Source organism: Amia ocellicauda, chromosome 8 (assembly GCF_036373705.1).
Source record: "Amia ocellicauda isolate fAmiCal2 chromosome 8, fAmiCal2.hap1, whole genome shotgun sequence".
Lineage (NCBI taxonomy): Eukaryota > Metazoa > Chordata > Actinopteri > Amiiformes > Amiidae > Amia > Amia ocellicauda.
Window position 1 is genome coordinate 9,012,079 of NC_089857.1, and position 14,129 is coordinate 9,026,207.

General features: G+C 43.7%; 11 non-coding genes and 1 pseudogene across 11 annotated transcripts; all 12 read right to left on the bottom strand.

Moving 5' to 3' along the window:
• Positions 1–714: 714 nt before the first annotated feature.
• On the bottom strand, positions 715–833 carry LOC136756838 (5S ribosomal RNA). Its single transcript, XR_010818895.1, has one exon. It is a non-coding gene; the product is annotated as a 5S ribosomal RNA (ribosomal RNA).
• Positions 834–1,900: 1,067 nt separating this feature from the next.
• Positions 1,901–2,019, bottom strand: LOC136757623 (5S ribosomal RNA). The gene has a single exon (XR_010819572.1). It is a non-coding gene; the product is annotated as a 5S ribosomal RNA (ribosomal RNA).
• Positions 2,020–3,086: 1,067 nt separating this feature from the next.
• On the bottom strand, positions 3,087–3,205 carry LOC136757373 (5S ribosomal RNA). The gene has a single exon (XR_010819401.1). It is a non-coding gene; the product is annotated as a 5S ribosomal RNA (ribosomal RNA).
• Positions 3,206–4,271: 1,066 nt separating this feature from the next.
• LOC136756839 (5S ribosomal RNA) lies at positions 4,272–4,390 on the bottom strand. Its single transcript, XR_010818896.1, has one exon. It is a non-coding gene; the product is annotated as a 5S ribosomal RNA (ribosomal RNA).
• A 1,067-nt stretch (positions 4,391–5,457) lies between these two features.
• LOC136757722 (uncharacterized) lies at positions 5,458–5,576 on the bottom strand (annotated as a pseudogene).
• Positions 5,577–6,642: 1,066 nt separating this feature from the next.
• Positions 6,643–6,761, bottom strand: LOC136758056 (5S ribosomal RNA). Its single transcript, XR_010819861.1, has one exon. It is a non-coding gene; the product is annotated as a 5S ribosomal RNA (ribosomal RNA).
• A 1,066-nt stretch (positions 6,762–7,827) lies between these two features.
• Positions 7,828–7,946, bottom strand: LOC136758057 (5S ribosomal RNA). Its single transcript, XR_010819862.1, has one exon. It is a non-coding gene; the product is annotated as a 5S ribosomal RNA (ribosomal RNA).
• A 1,055-nt stretch (positions 7,947–9,001) lies between these two features.
• Positions 9,002–9,120, bottom strand: LOC136757054 (5S ribosomal RNA). Its single transcript, XR_010819101.1, has one exon. It is a non-coding gene; the product is annotated as a 5S ribosomal RNA (ribosomal RNA).
• A 1,055-nt stretch (positions 9,121–10,175) lies between these two features.
• On the bottom strand, positions 10,176–10,294 carry LOC136756840 (5S ribosomal RNA). Its single transcript, XR_010818897.1, has one exon. It is a non-coding gene; the product is annotated as a 5S ribosomal RNA (ribosomal RNA).
• Positions 10,295–11,360: 1,066 nt separating this feature from the next.
• LOC136756843 (5S ribosomal RNA) lies at positions 11,361–11,479 on the bottom strand. The gene has a single exon (XR_010818899.1). It is a non-coding gene; the product is annotated as a 5S ribosomal RNA (ribosomal RNA).
• Positions 11,480–12,545: 1,066 nt separating this feature from the next.
• LOC136758058 (5S ribosomal RNA) lies at positions 12,546–12,664 on the bottom strand. The gene has a single exon (XR_010819863.1). It is a non-coding gene; the product is annotated as a 5S ribosomal RNA (ribosomal RNA).
• A 1,066-nt stretch (positions 12,665–13,730) lies between these two features.
• On the bottom strand, positions 13,731–13,849 carry LOC136756844 (5S ribosomal RNA). The gene has a single exon (XR_010818900.1). It is a non-coding gene; the product is annotated as a 5S ribosomal RNA (ribosomal RNA).
• Between the last annotated feature and the right edge of the window lie 280 nt (positions 13,850–14,129).

Sequence of the window (14,129 nt, forward strand, 5' to 3'; positions counted from 1 at the left end):
TGCATAACATTGCATGTATTGTATTTTCAAGTGTGTGCATTCATCCTGTTGTCATTTTGTTTTGAAAGCAGAAGAATCATTCAACAGGTTGCTGAGACAAATGTAAACCAGTAAAACATATGAAGAGAAACAAACCTTGAATATAAGTTCAGTTGTTTAAACATTTGACAAACTATGGTGAGGGGGTAAGAAAACACACAAATCCAGCAGCTCCTGTATTTCAATACACCAGAACCCAATATTATTGGCGAGTCGGGTAGTCCATCATCACAGTTCGAGGGCAGGCATCATTTCAGTAATTTCATCCCGTTGCATTCACATCCGTGCCTTGAATGAGATTGAATGTGATCTTTGCTCTCAAGTATGTTCCCAAGTTTTACACTTTCGTGCTTTGCATGAATGGGAATGGAACCGTGTGTGTTGAATGAGGCTCCTTGTGAGCACTGAACTTTGTCCGGTGGAGTTCCTTTTTGTGTTGCTGTAATTGTGTCATTTCTCGATGAGAAAGATTAGGCAACATTTAGTCACTTCTAGCCATGATGCTCAATTTATTTACGAATGTACCCTAGTTACTAGGGACCGTTTACGTTGGAGAACAAGATCTATTGTATGCCTGTGTATTTGGGGAAGTCAAATCTGAAATAATGATGAAATTGCGTGTATCCAAAGTTAAAACTCGTGATTTGTCGCCCTCTGGTGTGTAAAAGATGCAAAAGCTTACAGCACCTGGTATTCCCAGGCGGTCTCCCATCCAAGTACTGACCAGGCCCGAGCCTGCTTAGCAGCCGAGATCGGACGAGATCGGGCGTATTCAGGCTAGTATGGCCGTAAGCCAGGGAAGTTGTCCCTGACGCTCTACTTAAAGGGAAGGCAATATCCGTTTCTGCTGTTCATACTTACAGTTGAACTGTCTCTCTACTCTAATGCCCGGGACACACCAGCGCGCCGCAGACAGTCCCTGCTAACACGTCACGTTGTGGCAACATTGTGGCAACGTTGTGCGTTAGCTGGGGTGCCACACCAGACCGGAACTATGTATTACAAAACGAACACATTGTCTTGATAAAACAGCTGTAATTGAGTGCCTGACACGCCAGTCAAGCGCAATCTTGAGAAGGTGTGCATTTCAGTAAGGATTTCAATTGACATGCAGTATGAAACTGAAAGGAGGTTGCATCACTATGATGCATAACATTGCATGTATTGTATTTTCAAGTGTGTGCATTCATCCTGTTGTCATTTTGTTTTGAAAGCAGAAGAATCATTCAACAGGTTGCTGAGACAAATGTAAACCAGTAAAACATATGAAGAGAAACAAACCTTGAATATAAATTCAGTTGTTTAAACATTTGACAAACTATGGTGAGGGGGTAAGAAAACACACAAATCCAGCAGCTCCTGTATTTCAATACACCAGAACCCAATATTATTGGCGAGTCGGGTAGTCCGTCATCACTGTTCGAGGGCAGGCATCATTTCAGTAATTTCATCCCGTTTGCATTCACATCCGTGCCTTGAATGAGATTGAATGTGATCTTTGCTCTCAAGTATGTTCCCAAGTTTTACACTTTCGTGCTTTGCATGAATGGGAATGGAACCGTGTGTGTTGAATGAGGCTCCTTGTGAGCACTGAACTTTGTCCGGTGGAGTTCCTTTTTGTGTTGCTGTAATTGTGTCATTTCTCGATGAGAAAGATTAGGCAACATTTCGTCACTTCTAGCCATGATGCTCAATTTATTTACGAATGTACCCTAGTTACTAGGGACCGTTTACGTTGGAGAACAAGATCTATTGTATGCCTGTGTATTTGGGGAAGTCAAATCTGAAATAATGATGAAATTGCGTGTATCCAAAGTTAAAACTCGTGATTTGTCGCCCTCTGGTGTGTAAAAGATGCAGAAGCTTACAGCACCTGGTATTCCCAGGCGGTCTCCCATCCAAGTACTGACCAGGCACGAGGCTGCTTAGCTTCCAAGATCGGACGAGATCGGGCGTATTCAGGCTAGTACGGCCGTAAGCCAGTGAGGGTGTCCCTGACGCTCTACTTAAAGGGAAGGCAATATCCGTTTCTGCCGCTCATACTTGCAGTTGAACTGTCTCTCTACTCTAAAGTCCGGGACACACCAGCGCGCCGCAGACAGTCCCTGCTAACATGCCACGTTGTGGCAACATTGTGGCAACGTTGTGCGTTAGCTGGGGTGCCACACCAGACCGGAACTATATATTACAAAACGAACACATTGTCTTGATAAAACAGCTGTAATTGAGTGCCTGACACGCCAGTCAAGCGCAATCTTGAGAAGGTGTGCATTTCAGTAAGGATTTCAATTGACATGCAGTATGAAACTGAAAGGAGGTTGCATCACTATGATGCATAACATTGCATGTATTGTATTTTCAAGTGTGTGCATTCATCCTGTTGTCATTTTGTTTTGAAAGCAGAAGAATCATTCAACAGGTTGCTGAGACAAATGTAAACCAGTAAAACATATGAAGAGAAACAAACCTTGAATATAAATTCAGTTGTTTAAACATTTGACAAACTATGGTGAGGGGGTAAGAAAACACACAAATCCAGCAGCTCCTGTATTTCAATACACCAGAACCCAATATTATTGGCGAGTCGGGTAGTCCGTCATCACTGTTCGAGGGCAGGCATCATTTCAGTAATTTCATCCCGTTTGCATTCACATCCGTGCCTTGAATGAGATTGAATGTGATCTTTGCTCTCAAGTATGTTCCCAAGTTTTACACTTTCGTGCTTTGCATGAATGGGAATGGAACCGTGTGTGTTGAATGAGGCTCCTTGTGAGCACTGAACTTTGTCCGGTGGAGTTCCTTTTTGTGTTGCTGTAATTGTGTCATTTCTCGATGAGAAAGATTAGGCAACATTTCGTCACTTCTAGCCATGATGCTCAATTTATTTACGAATGTACCCTAGTTACTAGGGACCGTTTACGTTGGAGAACAAGATCTATTGTATGCCTGTGTATTTGGGGAAGTCAAATCTGAAATAATGATGAAATTGCGTGTATCCAAAGTTAAAACTCGTGATTTGTCGCCCTCTGGTGTGTAAAAGATGCAGAAGCTTACAGCACCTGGTATTCCCAGGCGGTCTCCCATCCAAGTACTGACCAGGCCCGAGCCTGCTTGGTATCCGAGATCGGACGAGATCGGGCGTATTCAGGCTAGTATGGCCGTAAGCCAGGGAGGCTGTCCCTGACGCTCTACTTAAAGTGAAGGCAATATCCGTTTCTGCCGTTCATACTTACAGTTGAACTGTCTCTCTACTCTAAAGCCCGGGACACACCAGCGCGCCGCAGACAGTCCCTGCTAACATGCCACGTTGTGGCAACATTGTGGCAACGTTGTGCGTTAGCTGGGGTGCCACACCAGACCGGAACTATATATTACAAAACGAACACATTGTCTTGATAAAACAGCTGTAATTGAGTGCCTGACACGCCAGTCAAGCGCAATCTTGAGAAGGTGTGCATTTCAGTAAGGATTTCAATTGACATGCAGTATGAAACTGAAAGGAGGTTGCATCACTATGATGCATAACATTGCATGTATTGTATTTTCAAGTGTGTGCATTCATCCTGTTGTCATTTTGTTTTGAAAGCAGAAGAATCATTCAACAGGTTGCTGAGACAAATGTAAACCAGTAAAACATATGAAGAGAAACAAACCTTGAATATAAGTTCAGTTGTTTAAACATTTGACAAACTATGGTGAGGGGGTAAGAAAACACACAAATCCAGCAGCTCCTGTATTTCAATACACCAGAACCCAATATTATTGGCGAGTCGGGTAGTCCATCATCACAGTTCGAGGGCAGGCATCATTTCAGTAATTTCATCCCGTTGCATTCACATCCGTGCCTTGAATGAGATTGAATGTGATCTTTGCTCTCAAGTATGTTCCCAAGTTTTACACTTTCGTGCTTTGCATGAATGGGAATGGAACCGTGTGTGTTGAATGAGGCTCCTTGTGAGCACTGAACTTTGTCCGGTGGAGTTCCTTTTTGTGTTGCTGTAATTGTGTCATTTCTCGATGAGAAAGATTAGGCAACATTTAGTCACTTCTAGCCATGATGCTCAATTTATTTACGAATGTACCCTAGTTACTAGGGACCGTTTACGTTGGAGAACAAGATCTATTGTATGCCTGTGTATTTGGGGAAGTCAAATCTGAAATAATGATGAAATTGCGTGTATCCAAAGTTAAAACTCGTGATTTGTCGCCCTCTGGTGTGTAAAAGATGCAAAAGCTTACAGCACCTGGTATTCCCAGGCGGTCTCCCATCCAAGTACTGACCAGGCCCGAGCCTGCTTAGCAGCCGAGATCGGACGAGATCGGGCGTATTCAGGCTAGTATGGCCGTAAGCCAGGGAAGTTGTCCCTGACGCTCTACTTAAAGGGAAGGCAATATCCGTTTCTGCTGTTCATACTTACAGTTGAACTGTCTCTCTACTCTAATGCCCGGGACACACCAGCGCGCCGCAGACAGTCCCTGCTAACACGTCACGTTGTGGCAACATTGTGGCAACGTTGTGCGTTAGCTGGGGTGCCACACCAGACCGGAACTATGTATTACAAAACGAACACATTGTCTTGATAAAACAGCTGTAATTGAGTGCCTGACACGCCAGTCAAGCGCAATCTTGAGAAGGTGTGCATTTCAGTAAGGATTTCAATTGACATGCAGTATGAAACTGAAAGGAGGTTGCATCACTATGATGCATAACATTGCATGTATTGTATTTTCAAGTGTGTGCATTCATCCTGTTGTCATTTTGTTTTGAAAGCAGAAGAATCATTCAACAGGTTGCTGAGACAAATGTAAACCAGTAAAACATATGAAGAGAAACAAACCTTGAATATAAATTCAGTTGTTTAAACATTTGACAAACTATGGTGAGGGGGTAAGAAAACACACAAATCCAGCAGCTCCTGTATTTCAATACACCAGAACCCAATATTATTGGCGAGTCGGGTAGTCCGTCATCACTGTTCGAGGGCAGGCATCATTTCAGTAATTTCATCCCGTTTGCATTCACATCCGTGCCTTGAATGAGATTGAATGTGATCTTTGCTCTCAAGTATGTTCCCAAGTTTTACACTTTCGTGCTTTGCATGAATGGGAATGGAACCGTGTGTGTTGAATGAGGCTCCTTGTGAGCACTGAACTTTGTCCGGTGGAGTTCCTTTTTGTGTTGCTGTAATTGTGTCATTTCTCGATGAGAAAGATTAGGCAACATTTCGTCACTTCTAGCCATGATGCTCAATTTATTTACGAATGTACCCTAGTTACTAGGGACCGTTTACGTTGGAGAACAAGATCTATTGTATGCCTGTGTATTTGGGGAAGTCAAATCTGAAATAATGATGAAATTGCGTGTATCCAAAGTTAAAACTCGTGATTTGTCGCCCTCTGGTGTGTAAAAGATGCAGAAGCTTACAGCACCTGGTATTCCCAGGCGGTCTCCCATCCAAGTACTGACCAGGCACGAGGCTGCTTAGCTTCCAAGATCGGACGAGATCGGGCGTATTCAGGATAGTACGGCCGTAAGCCAGTGAGGGTGTCCCTGACGCTCTACTTAAAGGGAAGGCAATATCCGTTTCTGCCGCTCATACTTGCAGTTGAACTGTCTCTCTACTCTAAAGTCCGGGACACACCAGCGCGCCGCAGACAGTCCCTGCTAACATGCCACGTTGTGGCAACATTGTGGCAACGTTGTGCGTTAGCTGGGGTGCCACACCAGACCGGAACTATATATTACAAAACGAACACATTGTCTTGATAAAACAGCTGTAATTGAGTGCCTGACACGCCAGTCAAGCGCAATCTTGAGAAGGTGTGCATTTCAGTAAGGATTTCAATTGACATGCAGTATGAAACTGAAAGGAGGTTGCATCACTATGATGCATAACATTGCATGTATTGTATTTTCAAGTGTGTGCATTCATCCTGTTGTCATTTTGTTTTGAAAGCAGAAGAATCATTCAACAGGTTGCTGAGACAAATGTAAACCAGTAAAACATATGAAGAGAAACAAACCTTGAATATAAGTTCAGTTGTTTAAACATTTGACAAACTATGGTGAGGGGGTAAGAAAACACACAAATCCAGCAGCTCCTGTATTTCAATACACCAGAACCCAATATTATTGGCGAGTCGGGTAGTCCATCATCACAGTTCGAGGGCAGGCATCATTTCAGTAATTTCATCCCGTTGCATTCACATCCGTGCCTTGAATGAGATTGAATGTGATCTTTGCTCTCAAGTATGTTCCCAAGTTTTACACTTTCGTGCTTTGCATGAATGGGAATGGAACCGTGTGTGTTGAATGAGGCTCCTTGTGAGCACTGAACTTTGTCCGGTGGAGTTCCTTTTTGTGTTGCTGTAATTGTGTCATTTCTCGATGAGAAAGATTAGGCAACATTTAGTCACTTCTAGCCATGATGCTCAATTTATTTACGAATGTACCCTAGTTACTAGGGACCGTTTACGTTGGAGAACAAGATCTATTGTATGCCTGTTTATTTGGGGAAGTCAAATCTGAAATAATGATGAAATTGCGTGTATCCAAAGTTAAAACTCGTGATTTGTCGCGCTCTGGTGTGTAAAAGATGCAAAAGCTTACAGCACCTGGTATTCCCAGGCGGTCTCCCATCCAAGTACTGACCAGGCCCGAGCCTGCTTAGCTTCCGAGATCGGACGAGATCGGGCGTATTCAGGCTAGTATGGCCGTAAGCCAGGGAGGCTGTCCCTGACGCTCTACTTAAAGGGAAGGCAATATCCGTTTCTGCCGTTCATACTTACAGTTGAACTGTCTCTCTACTCTAATGCCCGGGACACACCAGCGCGCCGCAGACAGTCCCTGCTAACACGTCACGGTGTGTCAACATTGTGGCAACGTTGTGCGTTAGCTGGGGTGCCACACCAGACCGGAACTATGTATTACAAAACGAACACATTGTCTTGATAAAACAGCTGTAATTGAGTGCCTGACACGCCAGTCAAGCGCAATCTTGAGAAGGTGTGCATTTCAGTAAGGATTTCAATTGACATGCAGTATGAAACTGAAAGGAGGTTGCATCACTATGATGCATAACATTGCATGTATTGTATTTTCAAGTGTGTGCATTCATCCTGTTGTCATTTTGTTTTGAAAGCAGAAGAATCATTCAACAGGTTGCTGAGACAAATGTAAACCAGTAAAACATATGAAGAGAAACAAACCTTGAATATAAGTTCAGTTGTTTAAACATTTGACAAACTATGGTGAGGGGGTAAGAAAACACACAAATCCAGCAGCTCCTGTATTTCAATACACCAGAACCCAATATTATTGGCGAGTCGGGTAGTCCATCATCACAGTTCGAGGGCAGGCATCATTTCAGTAATTTCATCCCGTTGCATTCACATCCGTGCCTTGAATGAGATTGAATGTGATCTTTGCTCTCAAGTATGTTGCCAAGTTTTACACTTTCGTGCTTTGCATGAATGGGAATGGAACCGTGTGTGTTGAATGAGGCTCCTTGTGAGCACTGAACTTTGTCCGGTGGAGTTCCTTTTTGTGTTGCTGTAATTGTGTCATTTCTCGATGAGAAAGATTAGGCAACATTTAGTCACTTCTAGCCATGATGCTCAATTTATTTACGAATGTACCCTAGTTACTAGGGACCGTTTACGTTGGAGAACAAGATCTATTGTATGCCTGTGTATTTGGGGAAGTCAAATCTGAAATAATGATGAAATTGCGTGTATCCAAAGTTAAAACTCGTGATTTGTCGCCCTCTGGTGTGTAAAAGATGCAAAAGCTTACAGCACCTGGTATTCCCAGGCGGTCTCCCATCCAAGTACTGACCAGGCCCGAGCCTGCTTAGCTTCCGAGATCGGACGAGATCGGGCGTATTCAGGCTAGTATGGCCGTAAGCCAGGGAGGCTGTCCCTGACGCTCTACTTAAAGGGAAGGCAATATCCGTTTCTGCCGCTCATACTTGCAGTTGAACTGTCTCTCTACTCTAAAGTCCGGGACACACCAGCGCGCCGCAGACAGTCCCTGCTAACACGAAACGTTGTGGCAACGTTGTGCGTTAGCTGGGGTGCCACACCAGACCGGAACTATATATTACAAAACGAACACATTGTCTTGATAAAACAGCTGTAATTGAGTGCCTGACACGCCAGTCAAGCGCAATCTTGAGAAGGTGTGCATTTCAGTAAGGATTTCAATTGACATGCAGTATGAAACTGAAAGGAGGTTGCATCACTATGATGCATAACATTGCATGTATTGTATTTTCAAGTGTGTGCATTCATCCTGTTGTCATTTTGTTTTGAAAGCAGAAGAATCATTCAACAGGTTGCTGAGACAAATGTAAACCAGTAAAACATATGAAGAGAAACAAACCTTGAATATAAGTTCAGTTGTTTAAACATTTGACAAACTATGGTGAGGGGGTAAGAAAACACACAAATCCAGCAGCTCCTGTATTTCAATACACCAGAACCCAATATTATTGGCGAGTCGGGTAGTCCATCATCACAGTTCGAGGGCAGGCATCATTTCAGTAATTTCATCCCGTTGCATTCACATCCGTGCCTTGAATGAGATTGAATGTGATCTTTGCTCTCAAGTATGTTCCCAAGTTTTACACTTTCGTGCCTTGCATGAATGGGAATGGAACCGTGTGTGTTGAATGAGGCTCCTTGTGAGCACTGAACTTTGTCCGGTGGAGTTCCTTTTTGTGTTGCTGTAATTGTGTCATTTCTCGATGAGAAAGATTAGGCAACATTTAGTCACTTCTAGCCATGATGCTCAATTTATTTACGAATGTACCCTAGTTACTAGGGACCGTTTACGTTGGAGAACAAGATCTATTGTATGCCTGTGTATTTGGGGAAGTCAAATCTGAAATAATGATGAAATTGCGTGTATCCAAAGTTAAAACTCGTGATTTGTCGCCCTCTGGTGTGTAAAAGATGCAAAAGCTGACAGCACCTGGTATTCCCAGGCAGTCTCCCATCCAAGTACTGACCAGGCCCGAGCCTGCTTAGCTTCCGAGATCGGACGAGATCGGGCGTATTCAGGCTAGTATGGCCGTAAGCCAGGGAGGCTGTCCCTGACGCTCTACTTAAAGGGAAGGCAATATCCGTTTCTGCCGCTCATACTTGCAGTTGAACTGTCTCTCTACTCTAAAGTCCGGGACACACCAGCGCGCCGCAGACAGTCCCTGCTAACACGAAACGTTGTGGCAACGTTGTGCGTTAGCTGGGGTGCCACACCAGACCGGAACTATATATTACAAAACGAACACATTGTCTTGATAAAACAGCTGTAATTGAGTGCCTGACACGCCAGTCAAGCGCAATCTTGAGAAGGTGTGCATTTCAGTAAGGATTTCAATTGACATGCAGTATGAAACTGAAAGGAGGTTGCATCACTATGATGCATAACATTGCATGTATTGTATTTTCAAGTGTGTGCATTCATCCTGTTGTCATTTTGTTTTGAAAGCAGAAGAATCATTCAACAGGTTGCTGAGACAAATGTAAACCAGTAAAACATATGAAGAGAAACAAACCTTGAATATAAGTTCAGTTGTTTAAACATTTGACAAACTATGGTGAGGGGGTAAGAAAACACACAAATCCAGCAGCTCCTGTATTTCAATACACCAGAACCCAATATTATTGGCGAGTCGGGTAGTCCATCATCACAGTTCGAGGGCAGGCATCATTTCAGTAATTTCATCCCGTTGCATTCACATCCGTGCCTTGAATGAGATTGAATGTGATCTTTGCTCTCAAGTATGTTCCCAAGTTTTACACTTTCGTGCTTTGCATGAATGGGAATGGAACCGTGTGTGTTGAATGAGGCTCCTTGTGAGCACTGAACTTTGTCCGGTGGAGTTCCTTTTTGTGTTGCTGTAATTGTGTCATTTCTCGATGAGAAAGATTAGGCAACATTTAGTCACTTCTAGCCATGATGCTCAATTTATTTACGAATGTACCCTAGTTACTAGGGACCGTTTACGTTGGAGAACAAGATCTATTGTATGCCTGTGTATTTGGGGAAGTCAAATCTGAAATAATGATGAAATTGCGTGTATCCAAAGTTAAAACTCGTGATTTGTCGCCCTCTGGTGTGTAAAAGATGCAAAAGCTTACAGCACCTGGTATTCCCAGGCGGTCTCCCATCCAAGTACTGACCAGGCCCGAGCCTGCTTAGCAGCCGAGATCGGACGAGATCGGGCGTATTCAGGCTAGTATGGCCGTAAGCCAGGGAGGCTGTCCCTGACGCTCTACTTAAAGGGAAGGCAATATCCGTTTCTGCCGTTCATACTTACAGTTGAACTGTCTCTCTACTCTAATGCCCGGGACACACCAGCGCGCCGCAGACAGTCCCTGCTAACACGTCACGTTGTGGCAACATTGTGGCAACGTTGTGCGTTAGCTGGGGTGCCACACCAGACCGGAACTATGTATTACAAAACGAACACATTGTCTTGATAAAACAGCTGTAATTGAGTGCCTGACACGCCAGTCAAGCGCAATCTTGAGAAGGTGTGCATTTCAGTAAGGATTTCAATTGACATGCAGTATGAAACTGAAAGGAGGTTGCATCACTATGATGCATAACATTGCATGTATTGTATTTTCAAGTGTGTGCATTCATCCTGTTGTCATTTTGTTTTGAAAGCAGAAGAATCATTCAACAGGTTGCTGAGACAAATGTAAACCAGTAAAACATATGAAGAGAAACAAACCTTGAATATAAATTCAGTTGTTTAAACATTTGACAAACTATGGTGAGGGGGTAAGAAAACACACAAATCCAGCAGCTCCTGTATTTCAATACACCAGAACCCAATATTATTGGCGAGTCGGGTAGTCCATCATCACAGTTCGAGGGCAGGCATCATTTCAGTAATTTCATCCCGTTGCATTCACATCCGTGCCTTGAATGAGATTGAATGTGATCTTTGCTCTCAAGTATGTTCCCAAGTTTTACACTTTCGTGCTTTGCATGAATGGGAATGGAACCGTGTGTGTTGAATGAGGCTCCTTGTGAGCACTGAACTTTGTCCGGTGGAGTTCCTTTTTGTGTTGCTGTAATTGTGTCATTTCTCGATGAGAAAGATTAGGCAACATTTAGTCACTTCTAGCCATGATGCTCAATTTATTTACGAATGTACCCTAGTTACTAGGGACCGTTTACGTTGGAGAACAAGATCTATTGTATGCCTGTGTATTTGGGGAAGTCAAATCTGAAATAATGATGAAATTGCGTGTATCCAAAGTTAAAACTCGTGATTTGTCGCCCTCTGGTGTGTAAAAGATGCAAAAGCTTACAGCACCTGGTATTCCCAGGCGGTCTCCCATCCAAGTACTGACCAGGCCCGAGCCTGCTTAGCAGCCGAGATCGGACGAGATCGGGCGTATTCAGGCTAGTATGGCCGTAAGCCAGGGAGGCTGTCCCTGACGCTCTACTTAAAGGGAAGGCAATATCCGTTTCTGCCGTTCATACTTACAGTTGAACTGTCTCTCTACTCTAATGCCCGGGACACACCAGCGCGCCGCAGACAGTCCCTGCTAACACGTCACGTTGTGGCAACATTGTGGCAACGTTGTGCGTTAGCTGGGGTGCCACACCAGACCGGAACTATGTATTACAAAACGAACACATTGTCTTGATAAAACAGCTGTAATTGAGTGCCTGACACGCCAGTCAAGCGCAATCTTGAGAAGGTGTGCATTTCAGTAAGGATTTCAATTGACATGCAGTATGAAACTGAAAGGAGGTTGCATCACTATGATGCATAACATTGCATGTATTGTATTTTCAAGTGTGTGCATTCATCCTGTTGTCATTTTGTTTTGAAAGCAGAAGAATCATTCAACAGGTTGCTGAGACAAATGTAAACCAGTAAAACATATGAAGAGAAACAAACCTTGAATATAAATTCAGTTGTTTAAACATTTGACAAACTATGGTGAGGGGGTAAGAAAACACACAAATCCAGCAGCTCCTGTATTTCAATACACCAGAACCCAATATTATTGGCGAGTCGGGTAGTCCATCATCACAGTTCGAGGGCAGGCATCATTTCAGTAATTTCATCCCGTTGCATTCACATCCGTGCCTTGAATGAGATTGAATGTGATCTTTGCTCTCAAGTATGTTCCCAAGTTTTACACTTTCGTGCTTTGCATGAATGGGAATGGAACCGTGTGTGTTGAATGAGGCTCCTTGTGAGCACTGAACTTTGTCCGGTGGAGTTCCTTTTTGTGTTGCTGTAATTGTGTCATTTCTCGATGAGAAAGATTAGGCAACATTTAGTCACTTCTAGCCATGATGCTCAATTTATTTACGAATGTACCCTAGTTACTAGGGACCGTTTACGTTGGAGAACAAGATCTATTGTATGCCTGTGTATTTGGGGAAGTCAAATCTGAAATAATGATGAAATTGCGTGTATCCAAAGTTAAAACTCGTGATTTGTCGCCCTCTGGTGTGTAAAAGATGCAAAAGCTTACAGCACCTGGTATTCCCAGGCGGTCTCCCATCCAAGTACTGACCAGGCCCGAGCCTGCTTAGCTTCCGAGATCGGACGAGATCGGGCGTATTCAGGCTAGTATGGCCGTAAGCCATGGAGGCTGTCCCTGACGCTCTACTTAAAGGGAAGGCAATATCCATTTCTGCCGTTCATACTTACAGTTGAACTGTCTCTCTACTCTAAAGCCCGGGACACACCAGCGCGCCGCAGACAGTCCCTGCTAACATGCCACGTTGTGGCAACATTGTGGCAACGTTGTGCGTTAGCTGGGGTGCCACACCAGACCGGAACTATATATTACAAAACGAACACATTGTCTTGATAAAACAGCTGTAATTGAGTGCCTGACACGCCAGTCAAGCGCAATCTTGAGAAGGTGTGCATTTCAGTAAGGATTTCAATTGACATGCAGTATGAAACTGAAAGGAGGTTGCATCACTATGATGCATAACATTGCATGTATTGTATTTTCAAGTGTGTGCATTCATCCTGTTGTCATTTTGTTTTGAAAGCAGAAGAATCATTCAACAGGTTGCTGAGACAAATGTAAACCAGTAAAACATATGAAGAGAAACAAACCTTGAATATAAGTTCAGTTGTTTAAACATTTGACAAACTATGGTGAGGGGGTAAGAAAACACACAAATCCAGCAGCTCCTGTATTTCAATACACCAGAACCCAATATTATTGGCGAGTCGGGTAGTCCATCATCACAGTTCGAGGGCAGGCATCATTTCAGTAATTTCATCCCGTTGCATTCACATCCGTGCCTTGAATGAGATTGAATGTGATCTTTGCTCTCAAGTATGTTCCCAAGTTTTACACTTTCGTGCTTTGCATGAATGGGAATGGAACCGTGTGTGTTGAATGAGGCTCCTTGTGAGCACTGAACTTTGTCCGGTGGAGTTCCTTTTTGTGTTGCTGTAATTGTGTCATTTCTCGATGAGAAAGATTAGGCAACATTTAGTCACTTCTAGCCATGATGCTCAATTTATTTACGAATGTACCCTAGTTACTAGGGACCGTTTACGTTGGAGAACAAGATCTATTGTATGCCTGTGTATTTGGGGAAGTCAAATCTGAAATAATGATGAAATTGCGTGTATCCAAAGTTAAAACTCGTGATTTGTCGCCCTCTGGTGTGTAAAAGATGCAAAAGCTTACAGCACCTGGTATTCCCAGGCGGTCTCCCATCCAAGTACTGACCAGGCCCGAGCCTGCTTAGCAGCCGAGATCGGACGAGATCGGGCGTATTCAGGCTAGTATGGCCGTAAGCCAGGTAGGCTGTCCCTGACGCTCTACTTAAAGGGAAGGCAATATCCGTTTCTGCCGTTCATACTTACAGTTGAACTGTCTCTCTACTCTAATGCCCGGGACACACCAGCGCGCCGCAGACAGTCCCTGCTAACACGTCACGTTGTGGCAACATTGTGGCAACGTTGTGCGTTAGCTGGGGTGCCACACCAGACCGGAACTATGTATTACAAAACGAACACATTGTCTTGATAAAACAGCTGTAATTGAGTGCCTGACACGCCAGTCAAGCGCAATCTTGA